Source organism: Ambystoma mexicanum, chromosome 3p, assembly GCF_040938575.1.
Source record: "Ambystoma mexicanum isolate Mex_15411 chromosome 3p, UKY_AmexF1_1, whole genome shotgun sequence".
Lineage (NCBI taxonomy): Eukaryota > Metazoa > Chordata > Amphibia > Caudata > Ambystomatidae > Ambystoma > Ambystoma mexicanum.
The window spans coordinates 282,432,347-282,459,898 of record NC_090925.1 but is presented as its reverse complement, the minus strand read 5'-3'; positions in this window follow the sequence as shown (position 1 = coordinate 282,459,898).

Sequence of the window (27,552 nt, the reverse complement as noted above, 5' to 3'; positions counted from 1 at the left end):
CCTCATGCAGCACTGTACCGCGGCTCAACGACGGGCGGGGCGTCCCATTTGTGAGTGGAGCCACTTTGCATTTCCACACATTGCCGCACTACATGGATGGATTTGTGATTTCAAGCGGTCACAGATGCCTTTTCGACGTGATGTTGCAAATGAGGAATTCGAAGGACGGCGCTTTCGGTCTTCAGCTAGCGGCGAGGAGACGCCCACAGGTCTGCCTGCAAATATAACATCCTATTGTTTAATGTCCTTGGGACAGGGGCCATGGCGAGAATGCAATGATTGATATGAATAGTATGGGATGCGCAATAGCGTGGTGGACGATAAGGCAGGACGTTCCCAAATACATGTTACTTCACAACACTGGAATCCCGGCCTGGAGCACAGTGGATTTTGCAGACTGCATTACGCACAGACTCAATGGAAATTGCACATGTTATGTGAGTACATAATCAGGCGTTTTCATACCGGGATGAGGGAATGATGTATGGATGCATGGACAGATGATTTGATGGAGAGTTTGCCATGTACAGGGCTTTTTGGAATCTATCCACCTCCCCTGCGCTATGTGATGCAGAGCTGCCATAGTGGGACCATCGTCTATCTGGCCTTGTTGTACCCTCCCTGTCTCGACGCGCCTTCAAACACTTGTGTCTATGCACGTTACTAATCCCATCGAATGGATTCTGTTTTGACAGACGCATGCACACAAACACTCGTTTGTAATCGTGTTTTCACCTCGATATTTATAGTTATGATTCGCAAGTGATATTTGGGTGGGAATAATCCTTTGGAGTGGGCTAGCATGCATATGGCTGTGGTTTAGTGTGATCATTGAAGTGAGTAATACGAATCAAGTTCAGATGGCCATTATATTCATTTTCATTTCATTTGGGTGACAGGTATCTCCTCCCCTTTTGCCGCTGCCATCTGTATGCCACTCCTGCAGATGGCTTCTACTCCCGACACCTGCTGCTTCGAGTTAATCAGTGGAGCACCATTACGATCTTATGGGACGATCGCCAATGGGCCACATGCCCTTACGTGGTACTAGTGGCTAGGAGCGACATTTCGACCTTTCAGCTGGACTAGTGGCTACCTAATGGGACGGCCCTGCGGTTCTAGGCGCTTCCATGTTGCCTTTTTGGACGTGAATGTAGCCCCTGTGTACCATGAAGGAACAGGGCGTCACACAAGAAGAAGCTGGTCATTTATTGCGGATGCAGCCCACAATGATGAAATATGTTTTGGGGTTCATGACCTAATGGCTGTATGGGCTTGGTGATTTTGTGGTGCATTAAATTTCTATTCTGATATTAACCGTGTAGCGTTCTTCTTTGCAAGTGATGTAGCATATTCCTATTTGTGGAGCGATGTATTGTGAGTATATCTGCATTGGGTTCCGGCTTGTGAGTATAGTTGCGTGGTACTGTACTGGCCGCGTTTGCCTACGAAGCCCAGTGTGGTCAGGGATGGGGGCTGCCATTATGACTGTTTTGATGATGTCATGCTCAGGGGCGGGGGATTAGCTTTTGTGTAACAGATGCCGGTCAGCCAGGTGGGTTGGTGGAATGATGTGATTATCAGTATATGGCTGGTCACAGGTGCCTGTGTTTGCGTGCGTTTCATGGAGGGAGACTGAGGTCATGTCCATTGGTATAGCTTCTGTATTCGTGCCATCTGTGCCCTGCAGCTCCCATTGGCCCCTCTTGAGATGTGCCTGGCTGCTCAGTCACTCTGCCAACTTGTGTGGTCCATGCTTCTGCTGATGGTTGGTTTGTTTACTGGCAGGAGTACAGGGCTGGTGCAGTCTGACTCAGGATACTGCTTTCAATGTTGCCTTGCACTGGTGTCAGTCGATGGGGGGGGCCTGTTTTTGTTTGTCTCATTTTTCTGCTCATGTTGCTGTACTTGAACCTTCGCATGCCTGTGCTGCATCAGTGCGGCAATGGTGCCATGGCAAATATGGATGGCCACTCACAAGGCACTTGGAGCCCCTAGATTGATTTGTTCGTTGGCATGCATGGGTGACTTGTACATTTGACTAGTTGCATTGTGTGACTTCATTGCACCTACGAGGAGTTGTGCAATGTGGCCAGGGAGTGGTGTACAGGCACTCAGTAGGGCCGTTTACGGTTGATTCGCGATGCCGTACTTCTCGCCATGGCGGAATGGTACTTTCCGCCATGACTGATGGCGTTAGGTACATGTCCGCTAGGGTCAGAATTCGCGTACCATTGCGCCATGGTGGTAATTACGGTTTGCCATGGCGCGCGTGCGCGTACTTGGTGCAGTTAGCGTTGGCGTTCACTACGGTGTCGCTAATGGCATCGTACTTTACGGTGACGGGTCATAGTCGCACCGAGCGCTATTCGATGGCGGTATTCCATTTCCGCCATCGTTTTTCGATTTCCGCAAGGGTCGTAATGAGGGCCAATGTCTAGTTTATACCAATTTCTCATTCTGGACATATTTCTCTTGTTCGTGCTATTGTGATGTCAAGTCTTGTTGCTGAGGAGTTGCGAATGGATGTGTTTATGCAGTGCTGGTTCTTAGAGAAGGCAATCCTAATCAACCTCCTATGACAATGACAGTGTTGGGGTTGCTATCGAGCAGACTAGGCATAACATTACTTCTAAATGCAGCAAATGTTGTCTTATTATGAGTGCTACAAAATACGTTGCTTGTAGTAGGAATCATTTCACTAGACAAGTACATCTGCATTAATAGGGGTGCCATATGTGTGTCTACATGTGCGTGTGTGTGTTTGTGCATGTGAGTGCGTGCATGTGTGTGTCCGTGTGTGGGTGGCTATAAAATCCTGTGGTTAAGCTTGGTGGGTGTGGGAAGTGGTCGTTCGACAGTTATCCCGAGGAGACTATTATAAGTGGAGTGTGGTGCCACATGTCAGAGGGTAGACACATTTCTGCACTCGTGCACAAGTTAGGGAGCCTAGACCACCCGGGAATCCTTCCTGTAGATGTGTAATGGGTGCGACATATTGTCAAGGCCAGCTTATTCCCTGTTCTAGCTCAATCTGTCCAAGCCTGCATGCTTCAAGTCTGTTTCTATTGCTGTGTCGCTTTGCCACCATTTTGACTGCGGATCTTGATTGGCCACATCACAGGTTGCACAAAATGAATGCCACACCGAGAAACGGCAGGGCCTTTGATGTCCTACCTATCCTGACCAATCATGGACAGGCTATCCTGGGTTCCCTCTTGGTTGCTGGGCATGTGCAGACAAGCCAAACAGAGTGGAGGCGGCCTTCTTGTGCCCTGAGCCGCAGATCTGCCACTCTCCCATGGGCTGCACGTCTTTCGTAATGCCCTACGGGGTGCCCGTGAGGTTGGAGACTGGGGTGTTCTGGGGTGTACATAAGCATGGTGAGCTAAATTGAACCCACTATCTTTTTGTGTCTGAATTATGAAAGTGGAAATAAGCCATTTGAGCACGCCACACATGCCACGAAGCCACCCAGAGGTCCTCAATGGGAGACCATATCCATATGCTTTATGAGAAGGACATGGTGTCCCTAGTATAAAGCGCGTCTATGCCACGCACGTTAAGAACCCATTGTGAAAGCATCTGTGGGTGCCATCAGAGACTTTTCTGATTGTGGTTGCATGTTATTGTGTCTTCAGTGGCCTGATACCAATGGTGTGCTTTACACCATTGGTCATTGCCTCTTGTTTGGGTTACATTTGATTATATCAAATTGAAAAATAACGAATGCAATTGTACTGAGAAAATAAAACCTTTTTTTTATTGTGGGGGCCCACCACCCTCCCCCTTGACCAATGCTTCTAACCCCTCTCCGATCCACCCCCACACCATTAATCCCCTTACCCCCGCCCCCTATATATTTAGCATTCAGTATTGTTTTCGGTAACATTGCATTCGTTATTTCCTATTCGATATAATCAATACATACCTTTGTTGTTTGCTGCTGTGCTATTTGCATCGATATTATTGAGTCAAGCCCAGAATACATGTTTGCATATGCACAGGCTCTTGTGTATTCATTGTCTAGTGCATAAGCTGCTCGACCTGGTTTTATGGTACTCCGAGGGACCCGGTGCTTGGGGTTCTGATCTCGAAAGGAGTTTCTCATCATGCCATAAAAAGATGAAGACAAGATGGGCCCCCCCTCCACACATGGTCCATGAAAGACAACAGAGAAGGAAGGAACTGTGGACCTTGCGAGCAGTAACAACATATATGTTTCGCGATCATGACTCCCTGTGTGTGTCGTCTGTGTCTTTAGCGGTGCATAGGCCCCTTTCATGCCTTCTTTTACTCTGTGCATTCACTTCGGTTTCCCACTGTGGCATAATGGCATGCAAGAGCCTTAAACTTAGTAAAAGTCATGGCTTGGAGAATTTCTCACCATTTGCTGAGCATCTGTGTACAAAAAAGTGTCTTGGGATGAAAGACTGTGGACTAGAGTCAAGTGGAATGGCCTGGCTGGATGGGTGTATTATTGATGAACCAGTGAGGAGCCTGTCCTTTAAACAAGATGCTGAGAGTTGCACTGCACAGCGTGCACTAGACCACGTACAGGGAGATGTTGAATGCTGTGTAAATTATACAGAAAGGGCAGCTGCTGCAAACACTTGCATTTCCGTGGACCTCTCTGTTCAGCTTTGATTGTGGCGTCAAGGGTCTAAAAAAGGCAGAGTCATTTGGGTGGTCCCAAGTTCCCGCACCGTTTTACACCCTAACACAATGTGCATGGCAGGCGGCATTACATTGCCTGTTCTTTCCAGGTGTAAAATGCAGGCAGAATCAATAGGGTTTCAAACATCAATGCCTGCACCATGTGGACTGGTCGTTTTTTCATGGATCAGAGGCAGGTCTGGCTACAAAGGCAGTTACCCAGGGAACTACGTCACCAGACGCCAAGCCCACACCTGTTCGAGACTTCGCCCACTGCCCCAACAACACTTTGAAAAAAGCAACAACTAAAAAACCTAAACACTACCCGGTGTGGTGACGCAGTGCCAGATATGAGTGGGATTTCACACCATATAGTGTCATGCAATAGACCACTCGTGGTCATTTTGTAGCCAATCACATGGAGGTATGGGCGGAGTTACTGGGAGACCCGGAGACTCCATGTTCTTCCCTGGAGAGCCAGACAAGAGCATGGAAACCTGGAGTCTCCAAGACTAGGGAGGTTTGATCAGAGCTAAGAGGTGAAGCAGACGTTGCCCTCTGTGCCTAAGAACCGTGCAGGAAATCATCAGAATGGGGTGAGTGGAATGTACTTACCATGCAGAATGCTGGCCTCTGCCTGTGCATTATGCTACGCCACATTTACCACCACCTTCACAATAGGTCCATTAGCGTGAGAAGGACATGCCCAAACCCAGCTGCAAGGCCTCATGGCTTACACTTTGGAAGCGTGTGGTCCATCTCCTCTCTGACACCATCACACAACCCTCAGGCGAAGGTGGTGTGCAGAAAGATGGGGGATAAAGAAGGTGGGGCAATTGGGAAAAAGAAAACAAAATGGACATGCAACATTGAACAATTGGGATGAGAATTAAAAGATTTTATTTTCATGTTTAAACATTTAAGATTTTTTTTTAAATACAAAAAAAACACACAGCTGATGGGCTGTCCCTGCCAACCTTAGAACACTGTTCTAGATGCTCGCCTTTGACCTACAAATCAAATGACCCGTTCCCTGATCTGGAATTCAGAGCAGAAAATCAACAGGGTGCTAGACTTGCAACATCACTCAGTCCGAAAGGCAGACAAGTGCTTAGATATGTCCGCAAGTTGAACTATACAGCTAGCCAGAACACCTACGTAACTACATATAATTCAGAAAAATGGGTCCTCAAAGACAAGTCACCAGAACCCCTCAATGGCATTGGATGACCTATAATCAAGAGAGTAATACAATTATTGCTGTATTGCCTTCAGATGTAAAGTCACAGGTTTGCATATCATCAGGACAACCTTCTATAAGGCGAATAAAATGAGCGTAATTCACAGCTGTTATTTGTAGAACAAATTACAAAGAAACAGGATAGCAAGTGTAATTATTTTCTGTCTATATATATGTATATATATTCACTGAATAAACTTTGTTAAAGGGATGTTAAGGTTAAATTGCACTAATAAAATCCTATGAAATTCAATGAAAAAAACATTGTTAAAAGGACGTTATGGTGGCAAGAGGAACCAAAAAACCTCAGAAATTTGCGAGTTATTTTAAGCTAAGCAACCGCAACTCATGGCACCACCATTCACTGCTAAGACTAACACCAAGGACATGGAAGGTGATATCATGAATGTCATTGATGACATCACATATCTGGACCACTTGTTTTTGTTTACTGACACGAATAGGCTAGTTTTTTGTTTTTACTGACAATGAGAATTTCCAAAATGTAAAAGTAGTTATATATCTATACATTGAACTTTTTTATATGTTCTAAAAGTATTTTCCTTAGTTTAATCTCAGCTCAAAGTGGACATACATGGGCTATAATAATGCTCAAACACACAATTAATGTGTGCACATGGTGAATAACTAATGTTATTGTCATTTTTTGTGCTGTTGTTTCTTTCTTCCTTACTTTAGTTTCCCTGTATGTGCCTCTAATTTGTATGTGTTGTGCATTTTATATGTATTTTTTTCTACTAACCGAAGTGTGTGGTACATTTTCAATTGTTACCTATTTATTCCATGTTTAATATTGCTCAAAACTCTCAGAAGGTAGCATTTATTATTTTACTATAGGAAATTACCAGATTCAAAATACTGTACTTCCATGGTGCATGCTACAACCATTGCCTATATTTATGTATGATTAGGTTCCTCTATTAAACTACAAAACTAGAATATGTTTTTTGTTGTTGTTTTTTTTACATGAGTACAGTCTTTTATACCTTAAGTAGTTCATGATAGGTCTCCCAATCACCCCTAACATCTTGTTTCCAACATTATAAACTCAACCCCGTGTAGGGTCTGCTAATTAAAAATAATTCCATATGTGATTTCCTCAGTGATGTAATCTTTCATGTCCAGGGTGTTAGTCATAGCAGTGCATGGTGGTGGTGCAAGTTATGGTTGCTTAGCCTACCATAACTGGCAAATTTCTGAGGTTTTTCGGTTTTACTTGTAACCATAATGTCCCTTTAACAATGTTTTTTCATTGAATTTCATAGGTTTCAACAAAGTTGTTTCAGAGAATTTCATAGGTTTTTACCGGTGCACCCTTAATTTCCTATAATGTACTAATATCATACTTACCCCAATATAGCAAAATGTTTGTCCAATTTACGAAGTTACTATTTATCTCTACTATCAAGGCCTTCTGGGGTCTGGAGCCGCAATACCTTCAACTCTCTCTTCCTAAATATCTTCCTTCTCGAGCTCTTCACTCATCTGCCTCCAACTCCCTTAGGGTCGGTCACTTCTCCAAGCAAAGAATTAGTGGCAGATCACTCTCTTCAGCAGGGGCCTCTCTCTGGAACAGCCTTTCTGCCTCCCTGAATCTCGAGGAGAACCACCTCTGCACCTCCGGTTCCGGAAACACCTCAAAACCTTCCTCTTTGCTTCTGCTTTCTCTTCTCCCCTCCCTTGCTGAATTCCTGAATGAAATTGCACTGGTTACCTGGCCGCCCTTTCTGATCTCTGGCCCAGGCCCTGTCAACTGCCCACCTGCACTGCCTCCCTGGCAACATCTGCACTTCGGGACCGTTTTCTGTATCCCTTCAGTCCCCTTTCCAGCACTTTGTCTGCACTTCCTTGCACTTGCCTGTTTTATGTGTTTTATTTATCTTATTTATTCCACTTCCCATGTACTGCACTTTCTCCTCTCCCTTCCCTACTCACACTTTTCCTTTCCCCCCTTCCCATGCACTTGCACGATCTGAATGACACCTGGCCTAGTAGGATCGTTGTCTGTCCTCCCTTTGTTCCCCCCTTGCCTCGTCGCACCTTGAAATACTTGTGTATAGGCGTGTTATAAATGCCATATCATGTCATATCATATCTTATAAGTGGCATCAGCTTCTGCCATCCCTCCTCCCCAAGAGCCACCACCACCTCCATCACCAGCTGGAGAACCTACACAACAACAAAAAAGTGCAGTGCTTCAAAAGACAATGGGCCTCATTACGACCCTGGCGGAGGACCATGGTGCAATTTGCACCATGGTCCATGGCGCTAAGCTGCCAACTCCGCCATGGTGGTTGGCGGACTTACCGCCCCATTCCGACCTTGGCGGGCGGGAAGTCCCCAATCCCCATTTACCCTTCCCCATTCCCATTTTTGCCCCATAGGGTATAATGGGAGTGGGGAAGGCGTTAATTACGCCACCGTAAATTACGGTGGCGTAATTAACAACAAGTCCCGTAGCGCCATGGATTTTTCCGCCTGCAAAAAGCAGGCGTAAAAATCACCATGGCGCTACGGGAACTCTTAGTCAGGCGGAAAGGGGCGCCATGGTTTACGCCGGCGTAAACCCCTTTCCACCAGGGTCGTAATGAGGGCCCATGTCTTCGAAGAAGATGAGGTAAAACACGTGCCTACCTCTAACACCCAGAGAGAATCATGAGTGTGGCAGTTCTTTACCACTGTTGGAAATGTACCGAAGGCTAAAGCTACCAAAGTGAAATGCACTGTTGTACTCAGTCACAGACTACCTGGACAGTACTCCTATGGGACCACCTCCATTTGCCACCACGCCAAATCCAACCACTGCAATGCTTTCACAAAGGTTAATCCTTTCTTAGCAAGTAGCAGGCTGCCTTCCTCCACTTCATATTCCTCAACCAATACTGTAACCACAAAGCCTACTTCTGTGGGACACAAAATCCCATCAGCTACTTTGCAGTGATAAAAGAGGCTGTTGATCCATATATTTTGGGGAAAACAGTACGCTGTATATAGTGCAACACACCACTCAGCACAGGGGAGCAATTTTGAAGTACTTTTGAAGCTGTAATCAAGGAGCAGGAGAAACACTGCCCCCTACCTTAGATGTAACAAACACGCAACATCTTCCCTTGTCCACCTGCTACTCCATATTTGTGGTAGGTGCATCTTCCCTCATTTCCCTCCATGTCTTACTTTCTGAACTCGCCTGAAAAGAAAAATGAAAAAAACACCAAAACAAGGTTCCTTTAGCAACCACCTTTCACAGTTAAACAATAGGACTAAAAGAATAATCTTACAGACTCCATCTACTTTAGATTTCTCAATAAAGTAGTTACACTCAATAATATTCTGCAACATTTCCATTAGCATTTTGTGTTATGCTACTAGGCATAATGGACAATTGTATACTAGAGAAAAATATAAAAGGATAGAAACCATTTTCTGTCTCAAATACTTTTCTCTAGCATACAATAAGGACTTTAATCAATGGACCTTTACAACTATCCGTGGTCTCCACAGTTCCCTTTGCAGGCCACGGATCATTAAAAGACGTGGATGGCATGTGCACATCATCGCAAAAAGGGCAGACCTTCTACCCTTTTTAATTTTATATTTGTAGCACTCCCTCAATACCTGCTTTCAAATAGTCACACATCCATCCACCAAACACTTCCAAAAACTGTACTTATACCCCTATGACCATATTAAGCTTCCACACACCAAGTGCCACTTATCAATTTATCATTAGCATTTCCCTTCTATAAATGACCATATCCATTGTGCAGTGAAGGAGGTTCATAAATAGAGCAGCATTACAGATGTGCATGTGCTCATGAGAACCCAGGAGGGAAATGCCAAGGTATCCCAAGTTGGGACGCCACTTGCTAACTACTGGAGCAGAGGAGTCCCTTGGTTTGATGCATCTTAACCACAACATCCCTTTAACAACGTTTTAACTTATATTTGTCGTTATCAGCAGCGCATGCTGGGGATACAAATCATTGTTCAATTGCATGCGGCATAATGCTCAACCATGACCCCAGGCCAACCAAACCACACCTATTATTCACTGCACCTACCCTGCATCGTAGTTCAGTGTCCACTATACCCTAACAATTTAACCAATGGCCAGTGTGTGAAGAATCAACTTCCAGTGCACCAGTGGTCCAGGGATGAATATTAGTTCTTAACCATCAATCAACCTCACACTTCTAGTACACCAGAAGAGATCTGAACATATTGCAATACAAGTGAATAATAAGACCTCCTTGTCCAATTTTAGTAACGTAGACAGAACAGCAGGCTTATCTCTGCAAGGTTGTGGATCGTTGGTTAGTTGCAGCACAGCGAAAATACAAGTATTACCCAATGATAAAAGGGACTGTCCAGACAAGGTTGTATACAAATATCCATTTTATTATTACTACAGCAGACAGTTCTAGCACACTAGAACACAGAGGACACACAGTTTCACGAAGGAAGGGCATGCACGCTGTATACTGTCAGAAGGGTAGTTGGTAAAGTAATCAGTCTTACAGTTCAAGGTTATTTAGTTCCAGCACCAAATGGGCAAATGGTCGTAACTTTCTCTAGGGGCCTTCGGAGAAGGACCAGGGGGGGGCAAAACCACAATGTACCTGGTGCTTAAGAAGTTCTTGGTGCTCGACAGTGTTGATATGGTTTCAGGGCATTTTGCAGCCCTTTGAACAGAGTTAGTGGCAGGAGACAGCTGAGGGTACCAGGCAGCAGGCAGTTTGTCAAGCGAGGCTGGACGGACATCTTCAGGCTGTCCGGCGCAGCCGGCGAGGGGCAGGGAATTGTTGTCTCTGTGCTGGTTGACGAATGCTGGTTGAAGCAGCTCGGATAGCTCTTGCGATTGTGGTGTGACAACAGTCAGCGGTGCAGCCAGATGCAGTTTGAAGACTTGACTGTCTCGAAAATGTCCTTAAAAGATTGATGCTGGATGATGCTTGTGTGGCACTACTCTCAGCTTCTTCACAGGGCTTCTAGCCTTTCAAAGCAGACAGCCAAAAGCTCAGGAGAGTGATTGCAGGCAACAGCATTATCCTTACTTCAGATACTCTCCGGCACTTCCCACCTAGGAAGCAGCAGAACCTAGCAGTTCACGCTGAGTGCTGGCTGGCTACAGGTTGTGGAGCTGCTGGACGGGTCCTCTGAGTCTGGTATCTCGCACTGCTCCCTGGGAGATGTTTACGAGAGGGATCTTGTTTCCCTCTTGGAACTCCTGGCCTTCCTTCACTGGCGGAAGAGGTAAGGTAGACTGTACTTTCAGCTCGGGTCCAAATTAGTCCTTCTTCTTACACCTTTCAAAGTCATTGGATGATCTGCTAAGTGAGGGATTCAGCCCTCTTTCAAAGCCAGATGGGCCCCAGTGATTGGTGCAGGCTAAGCCCACCTTAATGAACCAATCCTGGGTCCCCACCAACAATCTTCTGTTATGCATGAGGTCAGGACCAGAGTGCTCTTCAACAGGACAGCCAAGGGGTGACAACATAGACCTAAGTCCCACCCATCTTCCTGTCTGTTGGAGATCAAAGTGTCTCTCTGGTTAACTGAGCCCTCTGTGAGTCCCTTGAAGTATGTGGCGAGAGCAGACTTCTTGTCCCCCCCAAATCACATACGTCTTCCCTCCGAAAGTGGAATGCTCAGCAGCAACGCCTGTGGTAACTGCTGGATGCAGACAGGTCATTAACTGCCTTTCATACAGAGAGATGGGAACTAGCTTCAAGTTGACACATTGCATACCAAAGGGTTATTAGTCCCGTCTTCCAGTTGTCTCTTCTGGCAACCAAGCCTCTCAGGCTTGCCTCAATTATCATGTTAGTATGCACTGCCACCAGCCGGAGTAGACAAAATGAATGCAGATCATGGAGCCTATTATATTTAAATTAGGCTGTCCATGGCTGGAGGAAGGTGTGCCTGTCCCCCTTCTTGAGATGCTTTGATGTACCCGGGCTGTCACATTCCAGCTGAATATGACAGGGGAAGAGGGCGCCTGTAGACTGTGTCTTCAAAGAGTACAAATGACTATGCATTTTGTGCAGGAAACAGATGAAATGTGTGCGGAATGGCCGCACACATTTCTCAAAGGTTGCTCTCCCATCATTCAATTTCATTATTAAAATTTTTTATAAAATCCCAAAGAGCGAACTCTCCCTGTGTGGATGGTCAAATTCCTCACCGATTGCTCATGGCTTTCATCCATCGCCAGTCTCCAAATCGGTGGGGCATGGGCTTCGTCCATGCTGCATTCCTCAATAAGCAAATCAGAGTACATATGTGTGTTTGTCGAGGGCCAGGCCCACTACCCAGACATTAAGGGGGTAATTCATAGAATTCAGCGCACAAGTGGCGCACGCGGCTGGCGCACAGTGTGCGCGTGCGAATCCCTGCGCCAGCCGCGTGCGCAAGAATCCATTTCCACGCACAGCGTATTCATGGATTCCAGCCACCAAAACCAGCCGTGGCGCACAGTGGCGCAGCGACCCTGCAGCAGCGCCAGTTACGCCCCCAAGAACGCCTCTCGCGCAGGGAAAAGCCATCAATATACCCAATCCAGCGCAAAGGGCTGCGCTAACCCTGTACCAGCACAGCAAGCGGGCTACGTGTATCACTGGGGTGCGCGGGAAGTACCTCACGTGATTGGCTCCGTGCGAGCAGGGTACGTGTATTTCAGGGGTGCGCGGGAAGTTCCACACGCGATATCAGCAGGGTACGTGTATTACAGGAGTGCGCGGGAAGTACCACACGCGATTCCAGCAGGGTACGTGTATTTCAGGGTGCAGGTGGAGTTACACATGCGATTCCATCATGGTACGTGTATTTCAGGGGTGCGCGGGAATTTCCACACGCGATTGGGCCCGTGCGAGCAGGGTACGCGTATCTCAGGGGTGCGCGGGAAGTTCCACACGCGATTCCATCAGGGTACGTGTATTTCGGTGTGCGCATGAAGTTCCACACGCGATATCAGCAGGGTACGTGTATTTCAGGGTGCAGGGGAAGTTACACACGCAATTCCAGCAGGGTACGTGTATTTTAGGGGTGCGCGGGAATTTCCACACGCGATTGGGCCCGTGCGAGCAGGGTACGCATATCTCAGGGGTGCGCGGGAAGTTCCACACGCGATTCCATCAGGGTACGTGTATTTCAGGGTGCAGGGAAAGTTGCACACGCGATTTCAGCAGGGTACGTGTATTCCAGGGGTGCGCGGGAAGTTCCACACGCGATTCCATCAGGGTACGTGTATTTCAGGGTGCAGGGGAAGTTCCACACGCGATTTCAGCAGGGTACGTGTATTCCAGGGGTGCGCGGGAAGTTCCACACGCGATTCCATCAGGGTACGTGTATTTCAGGGGTGCGCGTGAAGTTCCACACGCGATTCCATCAGGGTACGTGTATTTCGGTGTGCGCGTGAAGTTCCACACGCGATATCAGCAGGGTACGTGTATTTCAGGGTGCAGGGGAAGTTACACACGCAATTCCAGCAGGGTACGTGTATTTTAGGGGTGCGCGGGAATTTCCACACGCGATTGGGCCCGTGCGAGCAGGGTACGCGTATCTCAGGGGTGCGCGGGAAGTTCCACATGCGATTCCATCAGGGTACGTGTATTTCAGGGTGCAGGGGAAGTTGCACACGCGATTTCAGCAGGGTACGTGTATTCCAGGGGTGCGCTGGAAGTTCCACACGCGATTCCATCAGGGTACGTGTATTTCAGGGTGCAGGGGAAGTTCCACACGCTATTTCAGCAGGGTACGTGTATTTCAGGGGTGCGCGGGAAGTTCCACACGCGATTCCATCAGGGTACGTGTATTTCAGGGGTGCGCGTGAAGTTCCACACGCGATTCCATCAGGGTACGTGTATTTCAGGGTGCAGGGGAAGTTCCAGACGCGATTTCATCAGGGTACGTGTATTTCAGGGGTGCGCGTGAAGTTCCACACGCGATATCAGCAGGGTACGTGTATTTCAGGGTGCAGGGGAAGTTACACACGCGAAATCAGCAGGGTACGTGTATTCCAGGGGTGCGCGGGAAGTTCCACACGCGATTCCATCGGGTACGTGTATTTCGGGGTGCGGGGGAAGTTCGACACGTGATTCCATCAGGGTACGTGTATTACAGGGGTGCGCGGGGAGCACCACACGTGAATTGCACGTGTGGGCCCTCCCAGGTGTTCCCTCTACACCCTCCACGGCACCTGCAGGTGGCTCACACCACAGGGGCCTACCCAGCACATGTCCTGCAGGCACCCCATCCACCATGGCCATGCCCCCCAGCCAACCCACATGTCAATTTGCACTACTGCCGACCAACGCATGTCCCCCTGCACCCCCAGCCACCAGGGGCACCAACCACCAGGCCCCCACCCATGTCTCCCACCACCCCCACCCCCCCGGTCACCAGGGGCAGCCTCCACCAGGCCCCCACCCATGTCTCCCACCACCCCCACGCCCCAGCCTACCAGGGGCAGCCTCCACCAGGCCCCCACCCATGTCTCCCACCACCCACACCCCCCAGCAGTGCAGGGGCACCCACCACCAGGCCCCCACCCATGTCTCCCACCACCCCCACCACCCAGCAGTGTAGGGGCACCCACCACCAGGCCCCCACCCATGTCTCCCAGCACCCCCACCCCCCAGCCACCAGGGGCACCAACCACCAGGCCCCCACCCATGTCTCCCACCACCCCCACCCCCCCAGTCACCAGGGGAAGCCTCCACCAGGCCCCCACCCATGTCTCCCAGCACCCCCACCCCCCAGCAGTGCAGGGGCACCCACCACCAGGCCCCCACCCATGTCCCCCACCACCCCCACCCCCCAGCCACCAGGGGCACCAACCACCAGGCCCCCACCCATGTCTCCCACCACCCCCACCCCCCAGCACTGTGGGGCACCTGCCAGCAGGCCCCCACCCATGTGCAACTCATGTACCCCTGCACCCCCACACCCCAGCACTGTGGGGCACCTGCCAGCAGGCCCCCACCCATGTCCAACTCATGTTCCCCACCACCCCCACCCCCCAGTCACCAGGGGCAGCCTCCACCAGGCCCCCACCCATGTCTCCCACCACCCCCACCCCCCAGCCACCAGGGGCAGCCTCCACCAGGCCCCCACCCATGTCTCACAGCACCCCCACCCCCCAGCACTGTGGGGCACCTGCCAGCAGGCCCCCACCCATGTGCAACTCATGTACCCCTGCACCCCCACCACTGTGGGGCACCTGCCAGCAGGCCCCCACCCATGTCCAACTCATGTTCCCCACCACTCCCACCCCCCAGCACTGTGGGGCACCTGCCAGCAGGCCCCCACCCATGTGCAACTCATGTTCCCCACCACTCCCACCCCCCAGCACTGTGGGGCACCTGCCAGCAGGCCCCCACCCATGTCCAACTCATGTTCCCCACCACCCCCACCCCCCAGCACTGTGGGGCACCTGCCAGCAGGCCCCACCCATGTCTCCCACCACCGCCACCCCCCAGCAGTGCAGGGGCAGCCTCCACCAGGCCCCCACCCATGTCTCCCACCACCCCCCCCAGCAGTGCAGGGGCAGCCTCCACCAGGCCCCCACCCATGTCTCCCACCACCCCCACCCCCCAGCCACCATGGCCAGCCCCCACCAGGCCCCCACTCATGTCCCCTATCACCCCCACCCCCCAGCCACAATGGGCAGCCTCCACCAGGTCCTCACAATCCCCAATCATGTGCGTTATGGTCAGCCTCCACAGCCAAAAAGCCCTACCAAGTAACCCATTCACCCACATGGAAATGGAAATTACATGTTACACCCCCAATGTTCATAAAGCAAATGAACCCATGTCCGTTACACACAATGGTTGCAATTGAATGGGAAAACACCCAACATGACATGCATGAAACCAATGAGATGATACCACACAGTGAAGTATGAAAACAAAATTGTATTAAAAAAAAAAGAATGCAAAAAAAAAGAAACAAACTACAATGGCAATGAAAAAAGATAAGCTGCATGTCTGTTTAAAAAAATAAATACACCAAATCCTAATCCAAAAAAATGTTGTCCAAAGTCAAATGAAAAATAAAATCAATCCAATGAAGAACTATGTACAAAACTTCCAAGGGTCCATGAGCCCAACTGAACAAAGGAAACCTACAAAAAACCCTAACTAAAATGCAACTATATACAAAAAGTGGAGCAGTGTCCGTCGACTCCAAATCATAAGAACAAACAAAGGAAACCTAAAACTAAAGAACTATATACAAAGGCGGCGGGCAAGTCCAGCGGCTCACTCCGTGGTGTTCCGGGCCAGGGCATCATCGAACTCCTGTTCGATGTCCCGGAGGCGGTCCTGTTCCATGGCCCCGAGGGTCCGCATGGACGACGCCGTGTCCTCCTCCAACCCCCTGCGGATTGCCTCGGGGCACTCGGCCCGCCTCAGGCCCCTCCGCATGGAGTTCTCTGCCCTGACCATTGTGAGCCGCGCCTCTTCCGCCCGCCGCCGCTCTGCATCTATGGCGTGGCCCAACCGCTGCCACACGGAAGACACTCTCTGTCCTGGGTCCTCCTGCCCTCCGGCCGATGCCTGCCCCTCCGATGTCGAAGGCCCCGAGCCTTCATGGCTCCCACCATGTTGCTGCTGCTGCTCTGCCTCTGCCCGTGCACTGCCTCCTGCTGCCTGCACATCCTCCGCCGGCTGGGGTGCAGTCGTAGATGTGGCCACCCCTGCTGGACGTCCGACTCCCGACTGTGGCAGGGATGCCTCCTCCACCAGCCTGGCCGCACCGTCAGAGGCAGCTCCACAGGGCACCCAGGTGACTGATGGGTGGGAAGATGGCACAGAGGACGACTGGCGCGTAGGGGGTCCAGTTGAGGAGGGGGTTGGAGCAAGCCCCATCAGACGGAGGAATCCGACCTGGGTGACCTGTCCCAGCAGGCTGACGTGGTCGACGAGCCATTCGAGATGACGTGCAGTCTCTCCATGAAAAGACTGCAGGTCACCTCGCATGGCCCTTTGACGCAACGCCACACCAGCCAGGACAGGCTCAACCCGGACCTGGATAGCCACGTCCGCAGGCAGAGGAAGGCCAGTTGACGTCAGCTCATCCCCTGCCTGAAAACGGGTCTGGACATAGGCATCCCTGCTGGTGCAAGATGATGCAGGGACAGGATCGGGGACAGGATTGCACACAGGCACCTCCGCGGCGGCCTGTGCTGCCTCCTGTCCCTGGTCCTGCACTGCACCACTAGCACCAGTGGGATCCCCACCTCCAGACCCCGTCTCTGGTGCTTGCACGGCCTCCTCCTCCACCAAACCCCCCACCAACCTGGATGACTCCGTGCCATCTTCCCCTGTTGGGCCCTGTGGGGTCCCAGCTGCCCCTTCTGCTGCCGAGGAGTCCAACTCCATCCTCCGCCTCTTGGACCTCCCCCCGGCAGCTGCGGCCTGGGACGCGGCACCGGACTCCTCACTCCCCGACGAGATGACAACACGGGAGGGGAGCCGGGCCTTGCGTCTCCGGCTGGCGGTGGGATCCCCGCCGCTGTGCTCCACAGCACCTTCTCCGCCCTCTTCATCAGTTGATGCTGCAGACAGGGAGAAACAAAACACAGGCATCAGGGCACTGTACAATGGACACATACACACATGACAGTTGCACATGAGTGGCATTGGCAAACCTCAGACATGTCATCGCAATCCCCAACACACATGTCATTACAACTCGCACACATGAGCCATACCACAGCCATATCGCAACTGCCACCACCATCCATACACATACAACAGCACGAGCAGCCAAAGGTGAGCCGGACATCACATGCAACACAGGAAGTGCACCACACATGTACACACACCACCACACTTGCATGTATGTGTACACCTCTGCCAAGTGTTGCACTGTTTAGACGGGCATCCATGTCACATCTGCCAATCAGGCTTCCACATACCGCTGTCACATGCATCCATGTTGCATCACTGTTGCACCCTTGTCAAATACACACACATGCACATGTACACAGTGCTGATACATGCAGCCGAAAACAACATACATGCGTGACATCACGGACATGTCTACTTGCATACACATTCATCCAAACATGTGTGCCCACACAACTGCATTTGGCATGCAAGCCTACACACACAAGCACCATCCATGTCTCACACATTACAGCCGTCGCATGTGTCAGCCCCACGGCCCTGTACACCCCCACCCATACTCGACCCCATACAAACAGATGTGCAACCTGCACACTACCGAATAATCACCACACGCACTGCTCACAATCAGGATGCATGTACACTCACCGCTCGACTCCAGACGGGTCTGCTTCTCTAGGACCTGGACGTGGAGCGCTGGGGATATGCGTTCCAGGACCCTCATCTGTTCTTCCGACAAGTGGCCCTGGCGCCCCTTGGCATCCGCTGCCTTCAAGAGGCGCGGGGCCTTGTTCAGGGTCCTGGACCTGAAGTCCTCCCAGCGCTTCCTGACATGTTGTAAGTCGCGGACTGCCACCCCCTCCGCGTTGATGGCAGTCACGATGTCAGTCCAGATCCGAGTCCGTCCTTCCTTGTCGGCGCGGGAACTTCCGAAGAGGGCATCATACTGCCCCAGGACTTGCTCCACCAGGACACCAACTTCGGTGGCACTGAAGCTGGTGCCCCTCTGCCTCTCTGGCCGGGGGTTGTCAGTGGTCACAGATGGTGTTTGCCCCGACATGACAACCCCAGAGGCAGGAGTGGGTGGGCAACTGGGTCCTGGGGCTGGGCTGTGGAGCAATGGAATCCCAGTCGGGAGTCTTCGGTTCCAGCAGGGGTGGTCACAGCAACAGCACCCCTGGCTGATGTGCAGGCAGCAAATGGCAGTGCACGTGGGCAGCAGGCAGTCAGGCAGCAGCAGATGGCAGGTGGGAGCGTGCTCGGGGCTCTGGGGGGCAGTAGTTCAGCCTTGTGGGCAGGAGCGTGGTCTTCCGTGTGCATACGCGTGGCCAGCTTGATACGGAGTGATTTGGCACGTGAAAAATCTGCACGTCATTTTCATTGGACAGAAGGCCCCTCAAGCGCAAGCGCCCCTGTGACGTGACGCGTACAGACGTGCATGCGCATTTCAGCGCGCGTGAAAAACTGCACGTCCGCGTGTAATACGAGGAAAGGGCCATGCGCGTATGCACGGCAGCACGCATATGCGATTTCATTGGACCAAAGGCCCTTAGCGCGTGAGCGCGTCTGTGACGTGACGCGCGCAGGTGTTTCCCTCATTGCACGTGATGACAGAACACACGTGGATTTCCACCAATCGTGTGTGAAAGTTCCCGGCACCCCGGAACACACGTACCCAGGCTAATCGCGTGTGGAACTTCCCGCGCACCCCGAAACACACGTACCCAGGCCAGTTGCGTGTACGCACACTCCCCTCCGATCACACGCGATGACACTCGGACCGTATCCGAATACGGGAAACACGCGCACGGCAAAAGACGTGCACAGGCGTCAACGTCTGCCACACGAAGGCAGGCGGAAGCGTCCCCGCGCACAGCATAAAAGTGCGCGCAAACAACAAACGCGTATATACAGCTACGATGAATGCCCCATTTGTCGCTGCACTGATCGTGGGACACCGCAGGAGGAGGAGAATAGCCAGGGCACGCATTTTCGCACCACGGACAAGCCTTTTTGGGATGCCTGACGACCAGGTCTATGGCAGGTATAGGTTTCCACCCCATATCATCCTACACCTGGTCAGGGAGTGGGAAGATGACCTCACATCCCCCACCCTTTGCTCCCAAGCATTGAGCCCCTTGGAGAAGCTGCTCAATGTCCTGCATTTATTGGCCACTGGGTCATTTCAGCGGACCACTGCCATAGTGGGGGGGGTTTCACAGGCCACGCAGTCACGCTGCCTACACCAGGTACTGGCAATCATGACAGCGCGCCCCTCAGTCTGCAGGCACATATACATGCCCAGAACACCCGCAGAAAGGCAGGCCGTTGTCCTGGATTTTTTCAGGGTGGCACACTTCCCCAAAGTGCTCGGTGCCATAGATTGCACCCATGTGGCCCTATGTCCACCTAGGGCCATTGAGCACATCTACCGAAACCGCAAGCACTGGCATTCCATCAATGTACAGGTGGTATGTGATGCAAAGGGAATCATCACCTCTGTCTATGCAAACTACCCTGGCTCCACCCATGACAGTTTCATATACAGAATGTCCGCCCTGAGCTGGGCCCTGGAAGCTGGGCAGCATGGCGACACATGGCTCCTAGGTCAGTACAAATGCCCTTGCACATGCATGCAAGTCACACACAGACAAATATCCAAACCCTAATAATCTCAACTATTATCATCTCCCCAGGGGACAGTGCCTACCCTCTGAGCAACCACATGATGACGCCAATCCGGAACCCCACCACACCACCCCAGGTAAGATACAACGCCGCCCATATTGCAACCAGGGGCATAGTGGAGCGCACATTCGGAGTGCTCAAGTCACGTTTGCGCTCCCTTGACCGCTCTGGTGGGCAACTACTCTATGCACCACCAGTAGTGTGCAGGATCATTGTGGCAGCATGTGTCCTGCACAATGTTGCAACACGGCAGGGCGTCCCGGTGGACATGGTGGTGCCCCCACATCCCCAACCACAGGCGCTGCCCATGGGAGGGGACAGGGCACGTGGCGAGGAAGCCCGGACCCAGCTTGTGGCCACATTTTTCACCTAAACTCCCACCCCTGCGGAGTGCACACAGGCCTGGCACATACCAGGTGACAATCGATGATGACAAAGAGACAGTCAACTGTCACAACCTTACCACCCTGAGATAGTTGCCATGGAAGTGCCACATCGTCTGCATCCCTAGCTACTTAAACACAAGCTATCCTGTGTGACCAAAAGGCACACATATGACATATGACATGATATGGGCCATACACAAGTATTCCAAGGCGCAATGAGGCAGGGAGGAGGGAACAAGGGAACACAGAGAACGGTACTACTAGGCCAGGTGTCATTGGGATCGTGCAAGTGCAGGGGTAGGGGGAATGGGAAAAGTGCAAGGGGAAGGGTGGGGGGGAGTCCAGTACAGGGGAAGTAGCCCAAAAAAATAATACATAGGTCGCCTGGTGGCAACTACAAAGGTAAGTGCAGACAAGTGCTGGGAAGGGAGGGCTGTAGGGATAGAGAGACAGTACTGCAGTGCAGGGGTTGCCAGGGAGGCAGTGCAAGTGGAGAGTGGCTGGGCCAGGGACCGAGGTCGGTGAGAGTGGCCCAGTTGCAGCTCCTGTGCAGTTCCAGTGGAGAATTCTGCAAGGGAGAGGCAGACAGTAAGCAGAAGCAAAGAGGAAGGTCTTGAGGTGCTTCCAGAACTGGAGATGATTCCCCTCAAGTTCAAGTCAGGCCGGAAGTCTGTTCCAGGGGGAGGGCCCTGCTGCGGAGAGAAATCTACCCCCAGCTAGTTGCTCTGAGAAGCGGATGACACGGACATGCAAGGTGTGCATCACACACACCTGCAAACCAGGCCATGGCCATCACTGTCATGTCACTCAAACCCTCCCAAACATCAACATGACATGGCACGCAATACCCATACACCAATGCAGTAACGATAAGGTACACATTGCCATGTCCTAAATGCACAGTGGCAACGGACACTGCTGCCTGACCCGGAATCAGATGAAATGACAGACCAACAACCTCACACCCAAAATAAGTAATTTCCAAATGCATTACAACAGTCGTAGACGTAACATCACAATGAATGCCTGTCTTCATGCACATTATGCATTGCAAAATCAACACTGCAGCTCATGTGTGCAGTGTCCTACTCCTGCATCACACTGCTCAGCGCACAGCACAGTAAACAGCCATTGTGTGTGATGCACACCCTGAGCATCACATCTAAGTGACAGACCACGTCAAACATCAAATTAGGCATGTACTGGATCCATGATCGGTCACAGAACATGTGCTGCCGGGACACAGTGGGCACCAGAAGGCAAACAGTGTACAAGTGTATATGCAAGGGTGGGAGTACATGTAGTGCATCAGAGTGCAAGTGTGTGGTTCTGCAAGGACATGCACTCCACATATGCATGTGCACTCAAGTGACCATCAGTGTTCCCTACACATCACATGTGAACATCCACCATGTGTACACCCCAGCATGTCAAACCACAACTATCCCCTCGCACCTGAAAGGAAAACACAACACATGAACAGGCATTGATCAGCAGAACACAACATGTACATGGGATACCACCATTACTATGTCAGAGTTCCCATCACACTGCAGGGCAAGGCAACTATCAACAACAACCCCCCCCTCCCTCACAAATGACCATGACCCACTGAACAACTGCACCTGGGTCATGGAGCCTCCAAACCTCAATTCCACCTGGCCACAGGATCACGTTTACCCTTCGTTACCATCTCCCACCTTGTGTGTAAAAAGAAGCCTGAACCCTCAGAATCCACACTCATTTCCGAAATCACAAAATCCAAGGCATAAAAACGAACCCAAACACCCTCCAGTAGATGACTTGACGTAGCAGTACCTCACAAAGGCCAAGTACTACCACAATGATGCAACAACCAAGGTAGCACAGCAAAACAATGTCACGACAGGATGTGAGACATGTGTGGTACATGACATAGGATGATGCACCATGAATGGATGTGTACTGTCAGAGGTCCCCTGTACAGGCGCGGGAGTGTCACGAAACAACCACCCCCACCATGTCCCGGGTGCCTGCAAGGTCAAACTCACACAGGCCCCTGAGACCCTGGTGGGGAAGGAGGTTCAGGGATATGCAGTTGGGACAGGTGTTGACACACTGGATGACTGGAATGAGCGGCAGGAGAGGGGAGGAGGAATGACACATGAAACTAGGGAATGCACGAAAATGTACAACCTGCATGAACACATACACAATCCAAACAGACTTGGACAGCATTGTCATGGCCTTCTGTAGTCCAGGCTCAGGAGTGGTACGAACCAACCACCCCCTCTAGGGTTTTGGCGCCTGCAAGTTCGGGGCTTACACAGGCAACCGCAACCCCAGTGGGGAAAGAGGGTCAGGGAACGTTGCTTGGATAGGCACGGGAAGCAGGAACACCGGGTAGAGGGTACAGGTTTCAAAATTGCATAGGATCACGGGTGATTAGGGAGAAAAAAACATAGCAAATTGAACCACACATACATCCATGCATCAGTGCACTCCCCAGCAAGCCTATGCAGAGCAGTTTGTAAGAAAAACAACAAGACACTTAGCTCTGGTTTTGAGTGCTGGCCTCCTGCCTGCGCACTCTCAGGTCCGGTTACAGGAGTACTGCAATGCTGCAAAGAGAGACACAGTCAACAACCTGTACGTGCCAATTGCACAAAAACACAACACCAAACATGCCCCATAGCAACAGACTACTCTACAAACAGACAATCTGTGGTTGATGCTTCGTACCCATATATAACATCACCCCTGTGACGGGTCATACACAGTCAATGCAGTAAGGCAGCCGCTGCTGGGTGCGTGGCAAATGGAACACCAATGTGTCACAATTCACACAACATGCAATGTTCCCTGGATAAGCAGACAGACCCATATAGCAAGCCATGACTACAGAGCAAGTTGCATACCACCATGACCGAAACAAAGTTGGCAGTGCATTTATCATGAAGTACGTGGAAAAGACATGCACTGCACCCGAGTATGTCCCTTGCTGCATGTCCCTGTGAGCTGCCCCTTTCCATGTCTCGGAAGGCTACATGGTTGATACAAGTGCATCAATGGACCTTGGTGTACCGGAGGGTATGTGCCACTGCCCCTGCATGTGTCCCAGACAACCCTACTATCAGCAGCCATCAGTCCACAAACACATCAGAGCTGCATTGTGTGCTTCAACACCAATATTCGTCTAAGCTCACCCTCAGTGCTGTGACTAAGCCTGCATGTGCAACTCGCCTGGTGCAAGCTTTGCTGTGTCGTGGCCCCCCTGTGATGCTCACCTTGCCGGGAGTTCCTTGGAACATGTCAGCAGTTCTAGGATGTGGATCTGCAATCTCTGTGCCTCTGCTTCTGCACACATGTGCATGTGGGCACCAACAAACGGGTCCAGAATTCCGTCGTCCAATGGGACATGTCTGCTGGCAAAGGTGCTCTGGAGGCTCATCCCCCTGCAGAAAGGGCATGACACACATGATTAATGCTTCAAAGTCATCTGTGTGTGTCTCATCAGGCATCTCATTACTTGCCCATGTCAGAGAGTCACATCACAAATCACACCATCAGTCCGTCTTTCACCTACAAAGTGTGGAACACTATCTACAGCATGAATTGCAACAAGCACATGTACAGGAAAGAAATGAAACATACTACACAATGCATAGCAATCAATGTCCACATTAATCATGACACACCCCATCTAGCAAAAGCTGAACAGTGGACAATGACACCTAAATCATCCCCACTAGGGGTGTCAACACAAGTCACACAGCACCAGACATGCCACAGATATGACAGTCCAATGCCCTTGTGTAAAATGCTGTAACACCGAACCATCCTTGCGAGCCCATGGATAAGGGAGGCAGGAGTGGCATATGTGAGTCAAGGAACCCAAGCAGCAAACACATACACAACACAACCATGAAGGGCCTAGCTGGAACAGACAGTGGATGCCTTCAAAAGCCACAAAGCACTGCACCGTCACATGAAAGCACAATAGACTAGCAATTTTAAACTAAATCAACTATTAACTAATTACACTAACTATGGAAAACCTACATTACCTATTTAAACTAACTATCAAACAGAAACTTAACTAACTAAACTAAAAGAAAAATCAAAAATGGCCACATACGACCCGGGGGGAGGGGAGGCACCCAGGAGGGGGGAGGTACAGGGTGCTGCTCAACATCCACATGCGATGATGCTGAGCCAAAAAAAAATCCTCCATGGGCTCAACGCCTGCACAGCACGACCTATGTGGGAGATAGATGGTCGTCCGAGTCTGGCTCATCCTGGAAAGGAGGACGTGGCACAGTAGCCTGGCCAGGCCTAGCCGCAGCTTGCCCCTCGTCGGCAGCAAGTCTGCCGGACGGGTGAGCCTGGTTCTGTGTGGCGATGTGACGTAGGTCTGCATGCAGAACCTCCCGTGATACACGTGCTTCCTCTTGCAAGGTAGCACGTGTAACACAGAATTCCTCCTGCAAGGCCTGGCTGGACAACCGCTGCACCTCCCGGCAAGCCTGTAGTTCAGCCGAGATGGTACACTCAAGCTGTGCAAACCTCTCCTCTGCCCGCTGCCTCTGGGACATCATAAGGACACCCAGAGTGGATCTGAGGGAAGCATACTCCTCCCTCAAGACATCCATGTGCGCCTCTGCGTGAGCAGCAATTGCTTGACGCAGAGATGACATTTCAGCCTGGCGTGCCCTGTCTGAGGCCGCCATGCCCAGCCTGAGCGAGCGGGCCTTGGACCGTGCCGCCTGCTGCTGGAGAAGCACCTGCCTAGCAGTGGGGAGCACAGATCGGGCCACACGCTCCATGCTCTCAGCGATGTTCTCCATTGCTGCCCCCTGCCGTTCGGAATTGGCAGTCATGTCTTGCTCCCACTTAGTATACAGCGGTTGCGCGCGGCGACCGCGTTGCCGGGCTTGACCCCTGCGGGACCCAAGGACCGGGGGTCCTCGCTGTGTTGGCACCGCCTGCGGCTGCACGACTACATGCCCCCGTCGACGTGATGTCCCAGGCACATCAGTGACTGGTGTGGAGGGTGACCCTGCGTCCCGATCCACCACGGGCGGAGGAACCAAGACTGTCTGATCCCTCAGTGCAGGGGTCGCAGACAGAGGAGTGTCCACATCAGAATCACTCACCCCTGACACATGGACTTGATGGTGATCCAACTCAAGATGGACGTCAGAGTCGTCATCAAGGCTGGACTCATAGGCAGCCAGAGACAAGATGGACTGCAGCACTTGGGGGTTTTCGTGGCCTACCACCCCACGACCCCCACTAGTGTCGGGTTGATGTGGCGTTACCAACCCTGTGTCTGGCATGACAACACCATCCTCTGCCTCCATTGCGTCATCACCTGAAAAATAGAGAGGAAAAGGTCAATACACTTGTCAGAAGCACACGACACACACACACCGACAGCAAAGGCATCAGGCAGACATGTGACACACAACATATGACCTGGCATGCATGCTGGGTCTACTTTGAATAGCTTCTGTGATCAGACCTGTTGAAAGGTGGCAGTTTCCATGGAAGTGGGTCTATGCAGTGCAGAAAATGTGTACGCCACTCACTACCTACATGTACAAGGAGTCCATGGTGTGTGTCAGGAAATGTGAAGGTGTTGCAAGGTCAAATTCAGGCATCACATGCACTGTGCATTCAATGTGTACCATGTCTAGAAGCCAAGCACCCCTCCACCCCAGTACCAAAGCAGGGATGCCTAGCATGGTATCAAAAGGCTGACCATACACCTGTGTATTGACAGGCAGTGTTGACTGGCATCAACAGCTTCATGTGATTCAAATTACAACACTGCAAATGATGCTGGGACAGTGGGCAGGACACATGATGGAAACTCCGGAGGCCGCCCACGTGTGAAGAAGACACAACAAGAGTTGGACAGAGTCATTGGCCATTGAACAGGCTGAGGCCTGTGAGCCACACAGATTGTCAGAGCCTAAACATGTGTGCAACGCAGGACTGAGGCACAGTTGACATGGGAAGGCTGATGAGATGGCAGGCAATGTATGTAACCAAGGACTTATATTACAGTGATCATCCAGTCAAGGACACATAGGGACATGCGTGCAATGCACATGGAGCATGAATGGGCACTCATGTCCCTGCGGGACATCTGACCCATGCACAGTACAAGTGAGATACCCTGCATCGAGTACTAAGGCTGTACCACATGGCATATGTCTGGCAGATTCTACGCTGGAAGTTAGCATCTACACAGGACACATGAACAAGAAACTACACATTGGCAAGATTGGAGCAGACCAGTGCAAAGGTGGAACTGGGGTGCAGAGTGGCGGAGGAGGGGCAAGGGAGCATGCCTACATGGAGTCCCGCATGCAGGCAGAGGAGACATGCATGACGGTAGCATTGCATTACTTACACATCAGAACCATGTACACGTCACATGTAGATGCAATCATGCACAACACATCCCACAAGTGAAACACACACGTCCTCAACAGACACGCATCAACACTCACTGGACTGGGCATCAAAGTCCAGCTTCTCTCCCACTCCTTCGACCAATTCAGGTGGTATGAACTCCGCAACGAGAGCCTCATGCGGAGTGAGTTCTTCCTCCTCTGGTGCAGGCCCACCGCCAGTCACCAGAGTCAAGTTGTAATTTGAGGCACGCTTGGCCTTAGTGCTGCACTTGATGTCATTCCAACGCTTTTTGCACTCCTGCGCCGTGCGCACCTCATGGCCGAATGAACTGACATGTTCCGCAACATGCTTCCAGTGGGTGTCACGTTGGGCAGCCGTGGTCGAACTATTGGCACCCACTAGCATGTCACGGCTGTGGCCCCAAACGTAGTCCACGAGGAAGTCCAGTTCCTGCTTACAGAAAGGCTTCTTCCTCGACGTGCAGGAGGTCGTGGCTGTGTGTGGGGTCCCAGCCTGTGCTGCA